The sequence below is a fragment of the Anolis sagrei genome, chromosome 6 (assembly GCF_037176765.1).
Source record: "Anolis sagrei isolate rAnoSag1 chromosome 6, rAnoSag1.mat, whole genome shotgun sequence".
NCBI classification, from domain to species: domain Eukaryota; kingdom Metazoa; phylum Chordata; class Lepidosauria; order Squamata; family Dactyloidae; genus Anolis; species Anolis sagrei.
Window position 1 is genome coordinate 109,451,303 of NC_090026.1, and position 25,055 is coordinate 109,476,357.

The 25,055-nt window shown below is 40.5% G+C and overlaps 1 protein-coding gene across 1 annotated transcript in view; it reads left to right on the top strand.

Annotated features, from left to right (window-relative positions):
- The window catches only part of GPR158 (G protein-coupled receptor 158), a 157,151-nt gene that overhangs the window by 25,368 nt on the left and 106,728 nt on the right, over positions 1-25,055 (top strand). The gene's annotated exons all lie outside the window — the stretch shown is intronic.

Here is a 25,055-nt window from a genome sequence, read left to right on the forward strand (position 1 = left end):
CAATCAATCAATCAATCAGGGTGTGTGTGTGTGTGTGTGTGTGTGTGTGCGTGTGTCGGCATACAGCAAATTGTGTTTAGCACAGTTTTGCTAAATATACACTGGAATGGAAACAAAGACAAAAAAAAAAGAAAGTCTTGAAATCAAGGGCATTATAACACCATGCTGTTATCATAGTGAGCTGTTAGTTCCAATTTCTCCTCAGCATCATTGTCTTGTAGGGTCACTGAAAATAATCTGTTAATGCCCCCCTTTCCTGCATCAGTTCAGTAAACCATTTTGGGTGTTGGTGTCTCATAATACATTCTGCCATGAATGATCCATTATAGGGCACATTGTTGGTGTGCTAGGTCATCCTTTCCTCAAGGATTCCCAGGGAAATCTCTGGCAGAGAAGTCCCAGATTACTCCTGTTTCTCTCATGGTTAACATGACTTTACTAGTATGCTTAAATCTCTCTTAAGTCTCTTTCCTGATTTCTGTTTTGTTTGTTTGTTTGCTGTTGTATTGCCTTAATGTTATAGCTCATCCCACTGTTATAGCACATCTTATTGTTATAGTGCTATTATGGAACAATTAAAAAATAGATGCACCAATCAATGAAGTGAGTGGCAGGGTACAAGAGTTAGTAATAATACCATTTATGCAAATCCAAAACCATGCAAATGATGCTCTTAAAGGGCAATGGGTGTGATAGAGAGCATCAGTGATTAGCTATCCTCATGAGATTGGCTAGAGTGAATTTCAAAGGGAATAACATCACAGAAATGACTGGTATAATAAGGTCCCCAATGTGCCTTAAATCCCCACCCCCAAACCACTTCACTCTCAACCAGGATCTCATTTATTTCTTAACAATGTCTTGGTTTTCCACTGGAATGAAGATTATTACTACATCCAAGTTTAATATTCATAACCAACACTTATTTTATAAGCTGCTAACAGAGCAATTTGAAAGAAAAAAAAATATGACCACTTATTCCCTTTCATCGTGTATCTTATAGTATTGTCACCATTAATAATTATACCATATATCAGTTCATTTTACAAGCTGGTCAAGAAAATGAAGCATAAGTAAATCAGGGCTGGCAGAAGACATTTTGCTGCCTGAACTGAAGATTATAATGAAGCCTCGCAGTCTATTAATAAAGGGAAGCTAGACAAGAATTGGAAATTTAGACCCTTCCTAACTACACAATTACCGAACTATGACTCATAGAGAAAGAAGAAACCACAATGGCCATCCAGTCCAACCCCCTGCCATGCAGGAACACCCAATCAAAGCACTCCCAACACACGGTTACCCACCTCTGTTTAAAACTTCCAAAGAAAAGACTACACCACACTCTGAAACAGGCCCGTAGCCAGGATTTCGTTTCAGGGGGGAGGGGGCTGAATTTGGGGGGGGGGGGGGTCGGGGGGGCTGAGTTTCGGGGGGGGGGGGCTGAATCTGAGTGAAAGAGGGTCTAGCCTAGAAAACCTTTTGTATCATTACCCCAATACCCCCATGCACATGGGATATATTGAGTATGGTGATCAGATCATGATATGAATAAACATAACAGTTTAAATAATGCACCAGTAAGGCCTTTTCACGAACCACCATGAGAATTTCGGGGGGGGGGGGGGGGCTGAAGCCCCTCGAGCCCCCCTCCCTGGCTACATGCCTGCTCTGAGATAGACCATTGTTGAGATCTGTTATGATAACAATGTGAAATGGATCTTGGAGCTTCAGAGCCCTTCCAGACAGGCCCAAAATGTGAGACTTGGCTCACTTTTACCTGAGGCATCCAACGACACCTCAAGTAAAAGTGAATTAATATGGAGAAAACAGGTTTTTCCATTTGGTTCACATTAATTTGACACCTGGAAAGATCTGGACCTTAAACCTTCTTCCAGGTTCTGTGCCTGTGGGGACTGACTCCTGGGACTGCTCCCACTGTGCTGGGGGTCAATCCCGACAGCCATCTTGGTTCTTTGGGCTCCTGGAGCCCAAGGAGTAGCAGGGCGCCCACCCTTCCCCTTTAGCTCCCCATTTCCCCCCAAAAAAACTTACCGGAGGGTCTTGCCAGCAGTGTAGACCCCCTCTGCACAGTACTCTGGACACACAAAAATGGCACGGCAGGAGGGAGGAAAGACCCTACCTACACTGTCATATAAAATCCAGATTATTAGCACAGCAGGTTAATCACTAGCTATAGCTGCAGTAAATGCTGCCAACTGAAAAGTTGACAGTTTGAAGCCAGGTCAGGGTGAGCTCCTGACCTTCGGCCCAGCTCCCCCTTCCACCTAGCGGGTTGAAAACAGCAATGTGAATAGATGAATAGGAACCACATTAAGCGGGGAGATATTTTAGGCACGGTCTTTTGGAGGAAAGTTTGTGAACAAAGAAAGCTCTTCAGCAAGGAGAATGAGCAACAGCATCCTCCTGTGGCCAGAACAGAGCACAACCTCCAAAAGATGCCGTATGATGAGAAAAAGCCTCAGTCTGTTGTCTGTCTTGTCACTGTATAATTGGCATGGAATATTTGCCATATATGTGTTCTGTGATCCACCCTGAGTCCCATTTAGGATGAGAAGGGTGGAATACGAGTACTGTAAACAAACAAACAAACAAACAAACAAACAAACACATAAATAAATAAATAAATAAATAAATAAATAAATAAAGGGGCCTAAGTAGAAAGTTCTCATCCACTTGAAATTGTGAGTCTCATGAAACCGGTTCACATTCACCTTTTTGACATTGGAGCGAAATATGAGAAGAAACATGTAAAGTGTATCTCACAGCCCGAAAACATTGTTACTAAAGCTAACACAAAGTAATTTGTTGTTTATTAATCATGAGTAATAAATAATGGCACTCTTACTAGCAAATTGTTTGTTTTTCTTTTTAAAAAAGAACACCTTAATTTTTTAAAGGCCCCAAATACTCAGATTTCCTTGACTGCCTCCACAGAGAAATGTTTTGAAGAAGCAACTGAGCAATACTCATTAAACCAAACATTTCAATGATATGAGTCAGCATTATCTTTCAAAGTAACATTGTTGTCTCATTGCTTTAAAAGTTAAGCATTTATTCCGAGCTCTGATGCTTCTCATTATTTTGTACTTATATAATGGGGAGCTTGTCTAATGGGGAGTAGACAAAGGCTTAAAATGAGTCTGGTAAGGTGGAGAAGAAAGCTGAGGTTTTACTTTTCTCTTTCAAATCCTTAAAAAAACCCAATTGTTAGATATATAAACCCATTTTTCCTAGTTTCCAACAAACCTACAACCTCTGAGGATATCTGACATAGATTCAGGCAAAATGTCAGGAGAGAACGCTTCTAGAACATGGCTATACAGCCTGAAAAACCTACAACAGCCCAAAGCAATTGTTGTCGTGTGCTTTCAAGTTGTTTCAGGTTTATCATAAGTCAACAGGGTTTACTTAGGAAGATTGGTTCAGAGAGGGCCACAACATCCAGGGCTGGTCCATAGGTGGATGCCACCTTCTGGAATCTTCCAGAGGTTCTGGAGAATGGTGGTGTTGTATTGCCACCTAATAAGGCATAGTTAGGTGTTTCCTTAATTCATTTTCAATTCAACTGCCTGGTAAATTCCTGTTTTTTAGAGTGAGGTGCAATTATGAGAGCCATCATGATGTAGTCATTTGGATATAGGACTACAACTCTGGAGTTGTTGTTGTTCATTCGTTCAGTCGTTTCCGACTCTTTGTGACCTCATGGACCAGCCCACGCCAGAGCTGCCTGTCAACCGTCACCACCCCCAGCTCCTTCAAGGTCAATCCAGTCACTTAAAGGTTGCCATCCATCCATCTTGCCCTTGGTCGGCCCCTCTTCCTTTTTCCTTCCATTTTCCCCAGCATAATTGTCTTCTCTAAGCTTTCCTTTCTTCTCATGATATGGCCAAATTACTTCATCTTGGCCTCTACTATCCTTCCCTCCAATGAGCAGTCGGGCTTTATTTCCTGAAGTATTGACTGGTTGGATCTTCTTGAAGTCCAAGGCACTTTCAGAACTTTACTCCAAAACCATAGTTCAAAAGCATCTATTTTCCTTCGCTCAGACTTCCTTATGGTCCAGCTCTCATATCTGTAGGTGACTATGGGGAATACTACAACTCTGGAGACCTAGGTTTAATTTCTTGCTCAGCCATGCCCCAGTCATACCTTCTCAATCTTTATTACGGCATAAGGTGTGTCATAAGTTGGAAACAAATTGAAGGCACATGGCAACCAAAATCACAAAAAAGGGAAGGGGAAAAGAAAGCAAGGGGCAACTCTTTCTTTTCCCATCTTCTGGGGTAGATATGAAACTAACTTTTACCCTTATATATACTCACCATCAAACTATTCATAATTAGGTGTTTGAGAAACAGTTGATGGGGGAAAAGCACCCAAGAACTCAGATGATAGCACATTTTTTCTCATTCAGAATACATTCTAGTGTAACAAGACCTCCCTGCTAAATGGCATGTTCTCTCATTGTCATTAAATCCATGTATGTTAACAAAGAATCCAGTGTATCTGCAAGATGAACTAGCCATTAACTGACCTACACACAAAAACACCAACACTGTTATCAAACAATTCCCTTGCTTTTTCCTTATTCAAAATGTCTTGCTCCAGAGGGCCTTGTAGATGTGAAATCCACAACACTGGCTCTGACTGGTCCCATTGTATAAGTAAATTCGCCATCTAAATCCCTTCCCATATTACCATTAAACATTTAATCTAGCTACTAACTGCGTAGTTGCAATCCAGCCCTGCTCGCTTTGCTGCCCTTTGAATTATGAGTAGCTATTCTTTGATGATGGTCCAACACTACTTGACCCAAGTTAATTAAAGATGATATCTTGCCTCCAGTACCAATTCGAGAATTAAAATCATCCATAAGCACTAACTCTGCCTTTGGGTGCTTATTTTGCAAATTTAGAATATAAAACTTCCAATTGCTCCCAGCAGTGAGGATACGAGAAGAAGCATTCTATGAAGGAAGGAAAATAAATACTGGCCAATTTTAACAGCTATATCTCCAGTTCCACTAATAAGGCCATAGCTCAGCTAATCAGAGCGCCCAAATATGTTGTAGATTTAATTCAGTGTAGGATGTTAATGGGGTGCTGAAACTTTGTTATCTTTTCCCCATCTTTGAACCATTCCAACAATAAGCAACAGCTCCACTTTCTCCTGTCATAGTAGACCAAAAGGAGTTGTGAGTAAATAATCCAGATGAGTCAGTCGTAGTACTGTAAAACTGATAGGAGCTTCAACTAGAAATATCTACTTTGCACAATTGCAAGTGTGTATCTGCTTTTCACAATAACAAAAAAAAATTCTGAACTCTTTAATTTGGTAGTTAAATTGGGTCTACACTGTAGAATTAATTTTCGTGTTTAACACCACTTTAACTGTTATGGCTAGAATGCTATGTAATCATGGAAGTTGTAGTTTGGTGAATCAACAACACTCTAGTAGAGAAGGTGAAAGACCTTGTAAAACTACAGTTCCTACAATCCCATAGAATTGAGCCATGACAGTAGTGTCAAACTGTGGTAATTCTACATGATATATATGTCCCTTAGACCAGTGTTTCTCAACCTTTTTGGTTTTGTAGTTGCTGGGATTTATAGTTAACCTGCAGCATTCTGAACTCCACCAACAGTGGAATTGAACCAAATCTGGCACACAGAACTCTCATGACCAACAGAAAATACCAGAAGGGTTGGGTGGACATAGACCTTGAGCTTTGGAGTTGTAGTTCACCTACATCCAGAGAACACTGTGGACTCAAATGATCATGGATCTGGACCAAACTTGGCACGAATACTCAATATGCCCAGACGTGAACACTGTGGAGTTTTTGAGTTGTAGTTACTGGGATTTATAGTTAACCTACAATCAAAGAGCACTCTGAACCCAGCCCACAATGGATCTGCACCAAACTTGACATACTACCTACATAGCCAGCATTGAATACTGGTGGGGCGGGGGCTGTTTTTGAATTCTGGGAGTTGTTGTTCACCAACACCAAAAAGGAAGAGAAGGACAGGTGGAGAGATCTTCAGCCTTCTCTGCCAAAAGAGTTCCTAAGGCCATCAGAAACATGTGTTTTCTGATGGTCTTTGGTGATACCGCTGAAACCTCCCGCGTGACCCCCCCTGGGGTCCTGACCCCCAGGTTGAGAAACCCTGCCTTAGACTTTCTCAAAGGTGAGCTCTAGTGCCTGTATGCGAAAAATTCTAAGTAATTCATGAAAATACATATCCTGGGATTCCACTGAAGTGAATCATAGCAGTTAAAGTGGTAGGTTGTTGTAGGGTTTTCAGACTCTATGGCCATGTTCTAGAAGCATTCTCTCCTGACGTTTCACCTGCATCTATGGCAGTCATCCTCAGAGGTTGTGAGTTAAAGTGGTATCAACATGTTATAAGTTCAGATAGAAACACCCGTAAGATAAGAAGCCCACAGATCTCCAGCGACAAAAGTAATAATTCATCTGATGACTCCAGTCAAGATCAAAGGAAAGCAAAGCAATCCAAGCAAAAACCTTTTACTTGTGAAAGGTCTGAATGCTATAAATAGCTGTAATTGCCTCCTGCATACAGCCTGAGTAACAGCAAGCATTAGAAACACAGTTAATTATAGTAAGAAGAAATCAAACCTTACAGATTTTTTTTGGATGAAAATCCATCAATTTAGACTCAAGTGCTACAGAGCCAATGTGATGAAGCAGTTTGAATGTTGGGCTTTGACCCTGGAGTCCAGGGCTTAAATCTCCACTCAGGCCTCATCGACACTGCCATATAATCAGCTTCAGAATGCAGTTTAACTGCATTGAACTGGATTATAGGAGTCTACACTGCCATATAATGCAGTTCAGTGCAGTTAAACTGCATTGCATTATATGGCAGTGTAGATGGAGCCTCAGCCAATGGTTTACCTTGGGTAAGTCGAACTTCCCCAGCCTCAAAGGAAGATAAAGGGAACCCCTCTTTGAACTGAATTCATCTTGACAAGATAATCCCATGGTAGGGTCAGAAAAAGGAAAAATTGGCAGGTTTTCCCCATCCCTAGAGAGAAAGCAGGTGTAAGCATGAAAAATAACAGTTATGCAGTTGGGAAATGTAGACGAGAGAGCAAAATTGGGAGTTGTTGGTGAGATAGTTGAATGCTAAAGGCACATTGGAGGTGTAAGGGTGTAAGCTCTCTCTCCAGGGACTAGTTATGTTGGCTCTTTATATGTTTATAAGAACATTGATTTATTGTATGCTTTTATAAAGCGGATGATGAAGACATTGGAATATTCCATATCTAGACTCAATCACTAATCAGAGTGGAGATGGCAGTCAAGAAAGCAGAAGACTAAATTGGAATGGGCAGCTGTGAAAGAACCTGACAAGTTAGGAAGGCCCATGCCATAATATTCTCCATTTTGAGCGTTTCAACCATTTATATCCCATCCTTGTCACCTCCAAAGAGGGACTCAGTAAAAACTAAGTAAAAACTGGACAGTGACAAAAGTAACAGGAAGAAAATCAGCTCACTTGAGATGTGCTGGAGAAGAGTTTGATAGATACTATGGCCTGTTAAGATCCTGAACATGATTCAAAGTTCTGGCTTTAGCCTATAAAGCCTTAAATGGCTCCGGTCCAACTTACCTGTCAGAACGTATAGCCCTCTATGAACCAGTTCGTAGATTAAGATCTTCCAGGGAGGTCCTGCTCATGCAGCTGGTGGAGATGAGGGGCAGGGCCTTTTCGGTGGTGGCCCACAGCTGTGGAACTCCCTCCCAAGTGAGATCAGGTTGGCCCCCTCCCTCCTGACTTTTAGGACATAGCTAAAGAACTGGCTGTGGAACCAAGTGTTAGGCTCATCATAGGAATATTTAAAGTTAAAGTGAAAGTTGAAAGTGCAATGATCCAGGACTGTTTACAGACAACAGCTATGTCTTTGTGTTATATGTGATGTTATTTTATGTGATGTGTTTAATAATGTTTAATGTTTTATCAGGGGAGGGTCAATTTTGATGTTTTATACTATTTTTTATCGATAGCATTGAATTGTTGCCAACACTGCGACCCGCCTCGAGTCCCTTTCGGGGTTGTAAAAGGCAGCATATAAATACAGCAAATAAATAAATAAATAAGTAAATAAGTAAACAAACAAATAATGGGTCCTAGAGCAAATTCCTAGAAGGCAAGATGACTAAACTGAGACATTATATTTTGGTTGTAGCAGAAAAAGAAATGACTCACTAGAAAAGATGATAATGTTTAGTAAGGTAGAAGGCCATAGAGAAAGAGGAAGATTGCTTTACTGATAGTTAGAATCAATCAGAGAAGCCATGGATTTGAATCTGAGAGACCTGAGCAGGGCTGTTGAGGATAGGATGACTTGGAGATCTTTCATTCATAGGTTTTTCATAGGTTGCTGTTGTCTCGCAGGTGATTAACTTCAATAACAACCAGCTCTGCTTACATAGTTTTGAATGAAATGCAGGCTGCAAAGAAAACCATCAATATGGTACAAGGTAGATAAGCATCTGTTGTAAATTGACAAGGATTTCTTCCTCATCCTTTGAAAGAAACAATAGAAAAAACAAAATACATTGTAAATGAAACTATTAGAATGAAGAGAGACTGAGGTTACTAGAATGGGCTTGTGTATGAAACAGTGGTGGGCTTAGTCTGATTCTGGCACGAAATGCAAATTGCTTAGTAAGTCCTTTAATTTTAACTATCTAGGAGTTATTATTTTGCATGTGATTCTGCTTAGTGGATCTCTGGATTCTAGCAAAAATAACCTTTCATTGCTGTGCAAAGTGATGAAGACATAACAACGTGCAACCGCATTTCTGTCTACGATCCTACACGATCTCTTCAATCTTCCGGAGAGGCCTTTCTCTTGCTCTTGCCCCCATCGCAAGTGCGACTTGTAGGGACGAGGGAGAGGGCCTTCTCTGTAGTGGCCCCTCGGCTCTGGAATTCGCTCCCCAGAGATATTAGGCAAGTCCCCACCCTGGCAGTTTTTAGGAGGAGCCTGAAAACTTGGCTGTTCCAGTGTGCCTTCAATGATTGAATGTTCAATAATCCCTGACTAAACTCTGCATAAAATGCCCTCAGAAGCACTTTATTTTACCGGTTGTGCAATTAAACCCTGCCTTATTCCCCGGATCCCCTGTCCTGATACATTACATTACCCTCTCAAACAGTGTTTTAAAATTTTAATCTTTACAATTGGCTCTGCCCACTGTGATTATTTTCAGTGTTTTAATGTCCTGATTTTATATTGTTGCACTGTTTATTTATATTAGTTTTGTATCTTATTTTATTTTCCTATTTTCTGTTGTGATCTTGTGTTATTTTGTTTTACTGTATTGCTGGGCGTGGCCTCATGTAAGCCGCCCTGAGTTCCCTTGGGGAGATGGTGGCGGGGTATAAATAAAATTATTATTATTATTATTATTATTATTATTATTATTAACAATTATGCAGATATCTGTAATGACTGGTCCATCAGTCTCTAGCCAAGGGAACACTTGTGAGGTTATCCATGGAGTTATGTCCTCACAGGGGTTGAGTGAAAGAAGCAACTAACTGAATGCATGTCTCTATGCCATGGGCCCTGGAACTGTAGGAGGAAGAGGCAGATTAAGCCCATCTAAGATTCGTTGGAAGGTGTGTCTGTGAGAGCTTCTCCTGAAGTGATGGGGAAGATTAAGTATTTCCAATTAGAAGCATACTAAAGTACTAAGAAACATTAAGACGTCAATTGTTCTTGAGCACTCCCATGAATAGTAAAGGCTGCCTGCAACTGAATCCAAGGTAGACTGAACTGAACATATGGATGGCACTTCTATATTGTACCTGCGAGTAGGCAAAATGAGCAACCACCTACCTGCTGAGTCAAGATCCTTGCTTTACCTAAATATAGTTGCCATGTCCCTGTTGATGTGGCAGCAAATTACATAAATACTCTACAGAAAACATGCATTTTCTATATATATACACACAGTGGATTTTATACAGTGCAATATTTCATGAGGAACCTCATAACTGCTGTTGCTCTATCCCAAAGAGTACCCAAACATCAACAAACACTGACTCAACCACTACAGTCAGCCAACTGGAGTCATGGGCATAGAACCTCCATGACAGTGAAAAAAGTGCAGATAAAAATGCTATTTTTTTACCGGATAGAACACCTTTCTATGAATTTCTGTGTCCTACAGCATGACTCTATGGGCAACTTCAACTGGAAGAATCACAGTGAGGGACTTAAAGATTTCTAGAGAAGAGTTCTCTTGGGTACAGTAACAGCTTTCTAGAGGTAGTTGATCATATAATTTTTTACTGAAGGACCTAGATCAGTGGTTTTCAACTTGTGGGTCCCCAGATGTTTTGGCCTTCAACTCCCAGAAACTCTAACAGCTGGTAAACTGGCTGGGATTCCTGGGAGTTATAGGCCAAAATACCTGGCGACCCACAGGTTGAGAACCACTGACCTAAAGGTTCCAAGAGCATGAATAATCAATCATATCCACAAAAGCCGAGCCTGCGAATGTTGAGGACGACAGTAGCACTTTCTATCTCTCTGCTAATCAGTGGTCAAAATTTGCCCCCTGAATGGTTATTTTGATCTATGCTTGCTTTTTCTGCTGTGAATGGATATGCTGTGCTTTTAAACTTTTGCGTGCAGAATAAACTCCAGTGCAACTCTCTCCTGCCTGAGTTGTTTTTAGATCTCAAGAGCATGGCACAAAAAAAATAAAAAATGACAGGATGTAAAAAATCAGGAAACCATGAATGATGCATAAGGATGTCTGCAGCTCCTGAGCTTTTCACCCTGAAAACTAGGACTGAGTTTTATTTGCATTCTCAGGCCAGACTGGGTGGTCAATTCTTTTCCTCCATCATCATCATCATCATCATCATCATCATCATCAGGTTGTTAAGCTAGGATTTTGTCAACTTATAATTGCAAGAAGGGGGAGTCAGGTATCAACTGAGCTTCTATTAGGGATGAATTGGAAATTGCCAAATCATAACATTAAAAGGTTTTTGGATTTGAGGTGGATGGGAAGACTGCTTATGGCTTTGAGTGCTAAAAGAATATTAAAAGTTAACTATTTTTCTACTGTGTTTTATTAGACATGTTTGTCTTTATCTTTTAAACCTTTCTCTGGTTCTGTCAAGCCTGAATTTGTGTCAGTCCACACATACCAATGCTAAAAAACCTCCACAACAACAAAGCCACAAGTCCACATTTAAGAGGTCACCCTGAGGTACAGTAACATAATCCAACAAAGAAATAACAAGGACAGGGTGAGTGGAAGGATTTCAAGGGGATGGAGTTGTGGAACCAGCCTGTGTAATTCTTTGCTTCACAACAATCCCAGAGAGAGATCAGCTTCTCCTCACACTTGCTGTTTGGGAAATGGGAAAGATTTATTCAGTGGAAACATGCCTTGTGATATAAATATGCCCAAGGTCTTGATTGAGTTTGGGGCCCCGCTGGCAAAGGGGACAATAAACCCAAAGTTATGATGATGATGATGATGATGATGATGATTATTATTATTATTATAATTATTACCATGAAGATGGAGGCACTGGTGGCACAATGGGTTAAACCCTTGTGCCGTCAGCACTGCTGACCAAAAGGTTGGTGGTTTGAATCTGAGGAGCAGGGTGAGCTCCTGTCTGTCAGTTCCAGCTTCTCATGGGGACATGAGAGAAGCCTCCCACAGGAGGGTAAAACATCTGGGTGTCCCCTGGGCAACGTCTTTGCAGATGGCCAATTCTCTCACACCAAAAGCGACTTGCAGTTTCTCAAGTCACCCCTGGCACGAATAAATAAATAAATAAATAATAATAATTATTAATAATTACTATAATTATATTATTATTATTATTATTATTATTATTATTATTATTATTTTACTGACACAAAAACACACTATGTCACAGCAAACAAGATCTATATGCTGGATTTCGTATCACAAAATCAGGAGTCAAACACTTCCCAAATGTCTAGAACTGTGTGATGTATTTTCGAATGATGTGCACAGATCCAAGTAAGGTGGCCTTTTGTAGTTGACAGATCATGATTTTGTCAATGTTTATTGTTTCCAAATTATTATTGTTGTTGTTGTTATTTATATCCAGCTTTATATCTCCTAAAAGAGACTCAACGTCGCTTAACATAAAAGCATTAGCATACAATTGATAATATACAAATATGCAAACATTAAAACAGAATGAAATATAAACATTCACAGTTAAAATCCTTTAAAACATTTTCAAAATTCACCTTTCACCACCATCTGCCACAGTGTAGATCGAGTTTCACATTTTTTGGCAATTGCTAATGGAGTGGATGGTAGTCTATCTAGTCTGATCTTCTAGGAAAATGAGATCCATGGAGCCCCCTCTTATAATCATTCGGATCATGATAAGAAACTTAAAAAGAGAAGAAGAATACAAAGAATTTAAATACACTAATAAAACAAATAGAAGAAGGCTGTGTGGCAAATGGCAGGAATAAACTGAACCTAAATCCACTGGATCTCAGTCCTCAACCACACTCCCAGTATGACCTGAGGCTGCTCTATATGAATTCCCCATTGCTTTCAATGGGGAATGTATGATTGATGTGTTTGGGAATACAGCCCTTTAGAGGCAGAGGCCAAACCTGATAAACATCTCTCTTGTCATGGCAGGGCTTTGGATAGATAGGAGTATCTAAGATCAGAGTAATTTGTATTTAGTGATTCTTCTACTTAGAATGGCAGCCTAGAAGACTCTCAAAGCACCCCATTGCTATCCTAAAAGCAGACCCTTCATTGGGAAGTAGTTGTTAACCTAATATTGCACAACCATCACACATAATGAGCTTCTGTAATGAAAAGTAAGGGGAAGAACCTGTGCAAATAAGGATAATGCCATGAAAAGAAATTGAAAACAGGAGGAATTTGACATTTAATACATTTAATGAATGGTGGTGCAGCTGGTGTGCTGTTCACGCTTGGGACTGACTTATGAAAGCCAGATCAAGGGTGCCAAGGGGCTAGGTTTCTATTTGCACTCTGTTTCAGAGCAAAGAGCAAGGCAGGAATAAGTAGGTCATGGTGACTGGAAAATTTTCTGCATTGCCACTCAGGAGAACGTACAGCACATTGGAGGGAGAAGGGCAAGTCGCATAAGAGGGATGGGTGAAGATTTCACATAGAAGGATAGACATATTTATGCAGGCTATGGACATATAGAAAGAAGGATTATCATTCAGGGATATGATGACATTTAGCCAAAGGTTCAACTGGGGTTTGCCCTTCAGGTGTTGTTGGACTCGAAAGTCCCAGCATTGGCTATGCTATGATAATGGCCAATGGTAATCACAGTCCAAAATGGGAATGATGATGACGACTCATGAGTAATCCAACTCTGGATTGAACAGCTATTTTCCCTTGCAGACTGTTTAAAACTGGAGTCATCCGCTGAAACAGATGAGGATTAGGTACAAAATAGAACTGTTGTTTTAAACAGCACATAATTCCTAACCTAAGAACCAACTAAGCATGGCTCTATTTACCAAATTTGCAAATATATGCATAGTTTTTCAAAATTTATAAACCAAGAAGACTTTGATACAACCTACATCTATTGTTTACTTTTAGGAATTACTCAGATTCCTTGGTAATTTTGCGAATGGTGTCAAGTTACCTTTGGCACTAAGACCGGAACTGGGAATACATAGCCGCCCAAGTGCTATCAAGCATAGATAAGAGTGAAAGCTGATGGGAATTGTTCTTAATCATATTCCCCAAGAAAACTACTGCTATATTTAAATATAATTGTTGGATACTGATCAGGGAAACTTATTTTTTTTCAAGCTCCTTCAAACGGAAGCATTTTCATATATCGTTTGGTAATTGTCAACTTGAATGACTTTTGTTGATGTGCTGTTCATTCAGAATGCATCCATGGTCTGATTTTGTGTGAGAGTCATGCCACAAGAATAATAGGACTTGGTTGCCATCCTATAATAGGAATATAAAGATCATGGGAACTGGGTATGAGTTACCATTTAATGAATGCTTACATAATGGTACATTTGTTCATGACCATAATTACTCATTTCTTTACAGCACTTTACATTTAATTCTCCATGAGAATGAGAGGTTGGTTTTGTTTGTTACAATAACAGTAGTTTCATCGAGTCCTTTAAAAAAGGCACTTGAGTTGACATTTCAGTAATCTGCACTTTTATTAAAATGTAATTCATTAATCTTGTTGAAACTAAGTAATTAATAATCTACATATCCTAACCCAGTTGACACAACGTTGAAACAAGAATATAGGAAGAGCCAAAGGCTCTAGCATTTCGTTGCAATGGTAACCAGATAATTCCTTTGTCAAATCCACCCTCCCACTTCTGGTCTTCAACAATTTATATATAGGCGTACATTAGATTTTACAGGTAGCTTTGTTTATCTAAACTTGTGAAAAGTAGAGCATGCTAGTCTTGCTCTCTATCATTGCCCGTATTGCAGTGATTCTGGAATAGGGAACCTCCTGCATAACTGTAGGCTCTCCACATAGTTCTGAAACCTACATTTCAAAGGTTTGAGTCTGTTTGGGGGACCTCCAGGGATGCTCATATTACCTAGCATAGTTTTGGGAAAACATAGTTCCTTTGCCTCCCATTCTCGGCCCCATGTCCATCAACAAAAAGGTCTTTGGATTCTAGGTTGCTGTGAGTTTTCCGGGCAGTATGGCCATGTTTCAGAAACATTCTCTCCTGATGTTTCACCCACATCTATGGCAGGCATTCTCAGAGGTTGTGAGGATGCCACCTCACAACTTCTGAGGATGCCTGCCATAGATGTGGGCGAAACATCAGAAGAGAATACTTCTGGAACAAGGCCATAAAGCCCAAAAAACGCACAGCAATCCAGTGATTCCATCCACGAAAGCCTTCGACAACATGTCTTTGGATTCATTGTTTTCATGTGAACAAAGTATCAATGAACTTTGATAGGACAAGTGTGGTCTCTCTGTGTGTGTTCAATTAACTCACACAAAATGGCTGATTAAGAACCTCATCATGCTGATGAAGTCCAGCATCGTGATTTGCCAACTTCCGTGATGAATCTGGGTGGCAATGGGGCAATCTCAGTGCCCTGGCTACCAGATGATGCTTTCCCATCCCATATGGGAAAGTGTTGCCACACCACCAAAGCCCCATTGTTCCTAATGGAATACGAGGCAGCTTCTGTGTTGGTGGTGGCAACCTCCCACCACACTACCACCCAAGTTCACCCATGGAGCCCCACAAGAAGTTGCCCTACGCTGTTTGATGGGTGCATGGGGCTCTATGGGTGAACTGGGACAGAAGCATCCTAGGACACTTCTTCCTCCCCATATGAAAAGGCTGTAAGACACATGACTTCATCCATTGCATTTCAAAAGCTCACCATGATGACAATTTTTAACAATTTCATCTATCTTTTGTAAAGGCGTGAAGATGTGAAAGAGCAATGTTGGGATTTTCTTATATTAGACCAGGCCTGCACAATATGGCAGCAGTAAGGGGCTGAACTTAAATAGGCTTAAACCTCTTTGGGCTACAGACAGTTTTTTTTTTTGCATCTCACTCTGAGTTTGTGAGAGGAAGCCATTCCCTCAGAGCAAGCAGCAAAGCAGATCAGCCTCAAATTCCCCAGCTCCCTCAGCATGGTGGTGAGTTACAGTCCTTTTCTGAGGAAAAAAGAAATGCCTCAGTCCTTTACTCTGCTGCTCTTCCTTTCTCTTTGCCTCTGGGTTGCCTCTGTCATCTCCTTCTCTCACAGATTTACAGATTTACCTCATTTGTGAGGGGAAAACTTAGCTTTGCTATGAAGATCCCACAACAACTTTGTGGTGAAGCTATGTTTCTCTCACATAAGTACAGGAAATGGAGGGAGTTGGTGGGTTTTCCAACTGGAGACGGAGAAGACGACAGAGGCAAAGAAAAAGGAAGTGCAGCATAGCCAAGTTTCTCCCTCACAAGCAAATGGTGTGAAATAGATGGTTTTGCCACTGAATGAGAAGGAGACAACAGAGTCAAAGAGACAGGTAGATTGGAAGAAGCAAGAACTGAGACCCTCTTCTTTACCGCCTCCTTCTCCCTCTAAAATGGCCAATCTAAAGTTACATTTTAACATAACTTGGAACACAAGATTCCAACCTTCCCAAATAAAAGTCTGATGCCCCTTAAAAATTCACCCTCACTCCCCACTACTTCAACCTGAGCCAAAAAACCTCCCCAGGCCATGTTTCCAACTGAGTGCAACACCAGTTCCATCTGGACTGGTGTTGCACTAGAGCCCGAAACACCTTTTCATCACAAACCACACTTTGACCAGTAATCAGTTTATTCAGAGAAGAGTGTATAAATAATAAGCAAATCTAAAAAGTAGAATCAAAGTTCAAAAAGTTATTTCCAAGATAGCCAAGAATACAAAATCCTTTCAAATACAGTTTCAAGAGTCAATCCACAGAGATAACCATAAACATGATAGCATGTATCCAAGGCAGGCAACCTATGCCACAAATGAACTAGAAACAGGAACAAACATAGAAATTGAATACATGAATTCCAACAATGTAAGTCCAAAAACCAAGAGCTGTTCACCTGAACTAAATGTTGCTCTCACAAAGGACTGTACCAGTAGAAACCCCTCCCATGACATCATTCCTCACACACTTGCTTTTCCTCTTCTTACCTCTAAGCAGTTGGGAAAAGTGTGTTTTTCTTTGTTGTATACTCTTGCCTCCGAAGTTCCAAGTGCATTGATCTGGACAAACATTTGTCTCCCACATTTCTCTCAGCCTGCACTTCTGGCAAGTTCTCATGAGAATGGATTTCACTTTCTCCTATCTCATGGGAACGGTCAGGAGAATCCAAAGCAACTCTCTCCAGACCACTTCTATCATCCTCTGGGTCCTCTGAATCTATCTCAGCATCCCCTTCATTCTGAGCACTCAACATCTGACCAGGTTACAAGAACTGGATCTATTGGTGGTGCCCCCTTTGTCATAGGTCACTTTAGTAACTTTAGTGCATAGTGAAAGGAAATGTGTAGAGGTAAAACACTTGGAGAAGGGAACGGCGGGTTCTGATGGCTACTCTTCTGTAGCACTGCATGTGACCTCCTTCTCTAAAACTTAGGCTCAGAGCCACTGTGGATTGCTTAAAAGACTTGTGAGGACTGCACCCCCCCCCCAGGCTGCAAGTTGTGCAGGCCTGATTTAGAACACCCTTTGTTTAATTATATGCCCCTATGATGATTGTATGGATGAGATACCTCCAAAAGATCCTGGTTTTTGCAGTCTTGGAGACCTTCCACACAGCGATATAACCCAGACTATCAAGGCAGATAATCAACAATATCTGGTTTGAACTGGATTATCTGAGTCCACACTGCCATATAGTCCAGTTCAATGTTGATGTTATACAGCTGTGTGGAAGGGGCTTAGGTCGGGTCTTGCAAACTCAGTGCCATGGCTTCATTGATAGAGTGTATGCTATGTGGCCTCTCTATTTCCTTGCTACCTTCAGCTTTACCAATTATTCAGAGACATAGCCTTGGTCTCATTGTACCTTTGAGGGTTGGATATGATTGTTTGTCTCAGATTATCACTGAAAAATGCCCAATGAGCTATATTTAGCAAGTGCAATATTATAATGGTGACTCGTGAAAGTTTGAGCCTTAATTATTTTTGAGAACATGAAAATAGGTGGGAAACAGGTGCTGGTTTTTGTAATGCATTGCTTGCCACTTTCTATTCTCTTCTAATCTGAGAAGCGACATTTCGTATTAAATTTAAAAGCAGTTTAGCCATAGACCCTTCTATAGTGTTTGGAGCACTATCGTTTTCTTTTATGGTTAATTTTCAAGTATATTTTGTAGCAAGACTCTCTTGAAAGGAGTTGCAGAATTCATGTTTCTGATGCCTACGCCATTATGAGTAATAAGATAGCAAAGAAAAATGAGCTCTCTTGGGAAACCTGACAGCTTAAATTAGGCCTCGGGAGCACAATATCCATCTTGAAATGCCAGCTGCCCTTTTAAAACGGAAGTAATAGAAAGGCTAGCCAAATGTGAATTTTTGTTGCAGGTATGTGTGTGAGAGAGCGAAATCCTTTTACTTCAGCTCAGAGGCATTTGATCTCTGATGGTAATATTAAAATCCTATTTAGCTTCTCCGGTATTCATGACATTAAAAGAAAGGAGGAAAATATGTTGGGGGTGTTTCCTGGGGGATCTTATACAATCATGATATAGGAAAATAAAATTGCTGTGGCAGGGTCTGGAAGGAGACAGAGGCAGAGCAAGCAGGGAGAAACAGCTGGGATTTCAAGGAGTTATAGTCCCAAAAAGTAACCCTGTCAAGCACTTGGAACCAAGACATGAAGATATTTCTTTGTGTTCCTTTTTCATAATGTTGTTCTCTTGGCCAGAGATAGGAGATTTAGCACAAAAGTGTTAATATGTTTTTTTAAAATACATTAAAGAGAGCCAGCATGACATAGTGGTTTGAGCATTGGACTATGGCCCCATCTACACTGCCATTACAATGCAGACTGAATTGTTCAGTCGGCATTATATGAGACTACATTGACCATATAATGCAGTATACATGGGACTCTGGAGACCAGGGTTTGGGTAAGTCACACACTCTTAGGCCCTTTCACATTGCTCCTATATCCCAGGATCTGATCCCAGGGCAATTCTACACAGGGCTTTAACTCAAGCTCAGTTGGGTTTCTTAAACCCGATTGGGCCCAGGTTGAAGTCCAGACACCTCCCCCCAACATCCGAGTTTTCCTCGGGGGGTGTCCAGCTGTCAAATTACTTTGGCACAAATTACTTTGTGCCAAAGCAATTTGTTTTTGTGTGGGGCATTGTTTGGACACCCTACATGAAAACATGGGAGGGCACACATTTTCGGTGATGTCTGGATGCGCCCCCACATTATCTTGCGGTGAAGACTCATATAAATCCAGTTTAAAGCAGATAATCTGGGATCAGATCCTGGGATATAAGGCAGTGTAGAAGGGCCCTCAGTCTTAGAAGAGAGCAAAGTAAGCCCCCTCTGAATAAATCTTGCTAAGAAAATCCTGTGATAGGGCTACAGCTGGTTACATTAATTTCAGAAAATCCAATTTCTCAGTCACCCACCCAACCACTGAAAATGAATGCTTTCAAAAATAAAAAAGCTACACACAGGAGAGATGTTGGATTCAAACATTTTATCTGTAAGCCACCTTCCTTCATCAATACAAAACCTTAGAATATACATTACTCCAGTTTAAGGAAACAAATAGAGGGTCCATCAGCTAGTTTTCTGAACCCCCTTCCATCAGTATTCAACAAGACCTATTCTCATAATTTTAGAAATATTTTACAAGACAACACAGTTCAACCACGAAACTGCTCTTTGTCTACTTCTTCCACTGTTCTCACCCTTGTATCTTTTTCTTTCTGCCTGTAAATACTCTTATGATTTCTAATTTCTTTTCAATATTTGCTTTGTGAATGACAAAAAGTGGGCTGCTGTTAAGTTACTAGGTAGCAGAGCTAGCAAAATGCTCAATGTACACTGTGCACTGATGTAGATATCACAGTGTTGTGCTTCATGCACTGATGCGCATTACGCACTGGTGTGCATCACACATTGATGCGTATTGGTCATGATGTGCATTGCGTACTTTTGCCAGTGACCCAATACTTTGAACTTCACCTAACAGTGATTTTTTGCACCTTTGCTTCTTAGCAAAGTATATATAAAGTTATTTCAGGTGAATGATGATACAGGGTTTTGGTAATTATTTCTTTTATTGAACAAAGCCCCTGGGGGCTTTGTTGCTAAAACGAAATTAACAAATAAACTGTGACAATGCAAACTTTATTTTTAAAAATGTGCCAGAAATAAAGGAAAGGGGAAAGGGGTTAGAGAAACCCAAAAACAATATTTAAAAAACCAGACCTTTGTGCTATTATTCTCTCTGGGCTATTTTCGTTTTTGCAAAACAGCTTACTGCCTGGAGCAAGTACTGAAACATCTTTTGGCAGTTTTGTGGCAATAGTAACATAGTTAATATTGCAAAAGCCTCATTCCTGAAACATTCCTCTGTGTTGGTAACACATGCATAACCTCCAACATTTCCCAGATGAAAACTGGGACATATGCGATGAAATAACATCGGAATACAATCTGCTATTCTGTAAATATCGGGGAACTTGGGGAATGACTATAAAAAGAATTATTTATATTTGTACACGTACATAATGAGGTACAGTTTTGAGAAGAAAGATCCTGTCTGATCTTGGAAACTTAGCACGTATAGGAGATTGTCAACAATTACCAGGGACTGTAGGCTATATGGTAAGACACCCGAATCTGTGGAGGATACATTTCTGACCAGACCATGGATATGACCAAATGCTATTAAATTACCTGGCATCTAGTCCCTTGATACAATGGACTTGCATTGGAGGACCTAGACATTCCTGGAGAGTCAACAGGCACATCTACACTGACAATTTAATCTAGTTTGAAGGCAGCCTCCCTGCTCACTGCACCATAAGGGTTTTCAAATAAGGTAAGAAAAGTAGGAGAATACCAAACTAGAACCCTTAATGTGCATCAGTGAACTATAGCGCAAACCAGGGCTTCTTTAACTTTTTCACTTGGAACCCACTTTTAGCCTGAGAAATTTTTATGTGACCTTGGGTATTAGGTATATAAAATAGGTATAAAAATCAAACATTTACTGACAATAAATCAGTATTTGCAAGGCTTGCTAAATAGCTTGATTTTCCTTTTTATTAAGTATAGTTGAAGCATCTTCTGCAGAGTCCACACAACAGATTCATGTAAATGTCTAAAACAGCTACTAGGTGGCATTTGGAAACCTTTTAGGTAAAGATTTTCTCCTGACATTAAGTCCAGTTGTGTCCGACTCTGGGAGTTGGTGCTCATCTCTATTTCTAAGCCAAAGAGCCAGCGTTGTCCATAGACACCTCCAAGATCATGTGGCTTGTATGATGCTGTTACCTTCCTGCCAGAGTGGTAGCTATTGATCTACTCACATTTGCATGTTTTTGAACTGTTAGGTTGGCAGAAGCTGGGGCTAATAGCAGTAGCTCATGCCTCTCCCCAGTTTTGAACCTGCAATCTTTCGATCAGCAAGTTCAGCAGCTCAGCAGTTTAACCCTGACACACTCTACTAATCTGCACATGTGCATTTTCGCAGGGGGAGTTAAAAAAAAACCCACCCTGCATTCTCCGCAGCTGTCAAGCCATGGATACTTTGGATCCTGAAACTAGTTTGAGGCCAGCTGTGTGGTGTATGGAAAAACCTTTTCCCCAAAACAGTTCAAAGGCTTGCAATGTAATCATCCATACAGTGAAACTGCCTCCCTTTATGGCGATTTCATACCAGATTAAGTGGTCAGTGTAGATGCGCCATTTTCCCCTGGTGTGAGAAGATAGCTAGAATGCTGTATGGTGGCAAGGAGGCAGTGAATAGCTCCTTGTGCAATGCCTCCCAAAACTGAGAGTGTAGACCCTTCCAGACCGGGCCCAAAATATGGGCCCTGTCGGACTTCTATCTGAGGTTTCCAGATGAAGAGAGGAAACCCTGCTTTGTCCTGAATTAATTAGATACCCTATTAGACCTGGGCCTTCCTGAAAGGCCTGGCCTCGGGTACCAGTGCTTTTTGGTTGCAATTACCATTATTCCCAGTCTGTATTGACAATAAGTGATGGGAGTTGTCATTCAATGGTATCTGAGCACCAAAATTTGGTAAAAACGAAAGAGTAGAGACCGCAGTGCAAAAAAATATAGTTGGCACTCTGTATCTATGGATTTTTTACCCATGGATTCAGTGGCCCTTTGAAAGCAACCCTAAGACTGATGTGGCCCTCAAAGACAATGGATTTGACACTCCTGGTGTAAAGCTCTTATGTAATGCCTAAGATTGTATTTCATAACATGTGAAGCTGTCCACTGCTTTCACCCTGACAACAATATACCTTCTGGGGCATTGTTAGCCTGCCCCTCTGTAATGCTGGAATTTTAATTTTGGAGGAATAGACAAATAGGATGTACTCATCTTTCCCAAGAGTGGATAATAGGCTTCCCATTCAGCTGATCAATCTTCCTTTATCACTTTCATTGATCCTGTCCTTTTGAGCTCTTTGTTCAATTTATCGTACTGTGCAAGCAGCACATTTTCTTTAAAAAAAATTAAGTAGCTTTATGGATGTGCTCCAAAACATTGAGGTCAAATGAGTTTGCAGGAAGGTGTAGGTTCTAACTTTTTGAAAAACACAGACTTGCATTTTGGGGGAGGACAGATAGGAAAAGACCTGCTTATTTCCATCTCATTTCTCAGGAGATTAATGACAACAAATATGTAGCTCAGTATTATAGTCTGCCACAATTTTCCTTATTTACAGGAACAACCCCCCACCCCCCACCCCCCAACACATACAAGTGCTTTGAATCTGTACTGCTTGTTTCTCTCTAATAATCTCCTTGGTTTATATAAACCACATTTTTAAAGCTTGCTATTATTTCCTTGACATTTTCCATTTATGTCCTCCTTGCCCTTGCTTCTCCCTGCTCCTGCTTCTTCTTTTGTTCCCTGTTTAGCTCAGTGCTGCTCTGGTTCCTGTTACAATATGCCTTATTCTAATGTTCTTCTCCCCTAGGTTTTCTCCTCTTAATATTGCACTGTTCTCTTTTTCAGCAATTAATAAATGGGGGGGGGGGGGTGTGAAATTTCCAGTAACATACAATGTTTTTCAACTATTGTGATAAAAATCCTACATTAAAGTTGTTACTCAGAAACATGTAGGACTTCATCACACTCAAAAAAACGTTTCTACACATTTAAGAAACTGCTACCTACGGAGCCCTTCACCAGGGGCGGCTCAACCATTACGCAAAGTAAGCATTCGCAGTATGGTTGATTTTGCCCAGGGCGCTCTTAAGGCACTCTTGGGGGAAAATAGACCTTGACATGTGTGAGTTGTAGTTACTGGGATGTATAGTTCACCTACAATCAAAGAGCATTTTGAACTCCACCAATGATGGAATTGAACCAAATATGGCACACAGAACTCCCACGACGAACAGAAAATATATATCAATGATTGGTTGGGGGGGGGGGGGCACCAAAATACTGTTTGCTTACCATTGAAAATTACCTAGGGCCGCCTCTGCCCTTCACATGATACAAGCTCATATCATGGGTTCCAGGTATTTTGCCATTTCTAAGGTGTGGTTTTTTCCTAAGCTTCCAAAGACAATTGGCAATCAACTTCTTTTTTAATTCCTGGCATAGAGACATATAAAAATGTGAAATTTAACATATGATGGGAATTCCCCATTGTTCGCTTGAAAAGAAAACGATGATGCCATTCTGGAGGGAGGAGTCAAGATGGGCAATATAGAATCCTTTCTTCCGCCATAATCTTCAGAACTGAGGAGGAAGGAACAATCATTTATATCTTTTTTAACCATTTAATTCGGAGCCCCCAGTAGCGCAATGGGTGCTGGCAGGACTGCTGACTGAAAGGTCGGTGGTTTGAATTCGGGGAGTGGGGTGAGCTCCCATCTGTCAGCTCCAGCTTCTCATGCAGGGACATGAGAGAAACCTCCCACCAGATGGTAAAACATCTGGCGTCTTCCTTGCAGACGGCCAATTCTCTCACACCAGAAGGGACTTGCAGTTTCTCAAGTAGCTCCTGACACCAAAAAAAAAAAAAAAAAAAAACCACATTTAATTCAACAGTTACTTTTTGAATTGAGAGGTATCTGTAGTTATAAATTGTAATATAAAAGAATATAGAATTGAAGAAATCCCGTTTAATGAATTCACGTTAAAAATACTTCCACAAGAACAAATATAGAAAATTGCTTCAAATACAATAAAACAGAGGAGGAGACAGTAGGAGGAGAATGTCTCCCATGTGATGGGAAAGCAAACAGATAATTTAAAAAGAAAGCAGAATGAATGAAAATGTGTGATGGGGATAAGAAAATTATTTGTTTAATTTCCAAACAGGGTGTTGCAAAGCTTAAGGGAAAAACAACAATCTCCAGCACTTTACTTATTGAGTGGGATGAAGCCCATAGATGTTGAATTATGTATTGATGGTTGAAACAGGTGTGGTTCCCTATTATTTTGGATGGAAGGATAGATGTTTATTAGATAATCTATATCTGTCTGGAGGACTTTTTTTAATCAACTGGAATCCCAAGGTGTGATCAACAATATAGTCTAATCAGCAGAGTTAGAATCAACACACAAGCACCCAGAAGTCTAAAAATCTCAGGTTATTTATACAAAAGAATGAGCAAACTCTATTTGCTTCTTTAAATTATACTGTTTATCCAGTATTGCGCTACCTCATATCCGCCGGGAAGTAGCAGCCAGTAATGCAAGGACCAAAGCATTGACATCTTCGGCCCATCCTCTGTTTGGAAAAAAACCCAAAATGCCAATGTCTTAAATTAAGAAATATTCCTAAGATCTACAGAGATACTTGCAGTAACACCTCAGCAAGTGAGAGTTCATAAGTGGCAGGCTAAAATCTGGAACCTCAACCAGTGGCTGATACCGAATGAGAAATTCCCACCTGGGCACACAAAAGACTGGGGGACTTGGAAGATGCCGAACAGACTGTGCTATGGGGCCACAAAGTGGAGTCCACGATATGTGAGCAAACCACAGACCACTTACTACAATGCGGTTTGAACCCTGCCACATGCACAGTGGAGGACCTTCTTACAGTGACACCAGAGGCACTCCAAGTGGCTGGCTTCTGGTCAAAGGAAATTTAATATAATGCCAAGTTTTTAACTTAGTTTGTGTGTGTGTCTTTAATACATTATAACTGTTTTCTAAATTCTCTTCTGACACAATAAATAAATAAAATTTGATTCTTGATTAATATTTTATTCTTTAGAGTCATAAATAATCAGATATA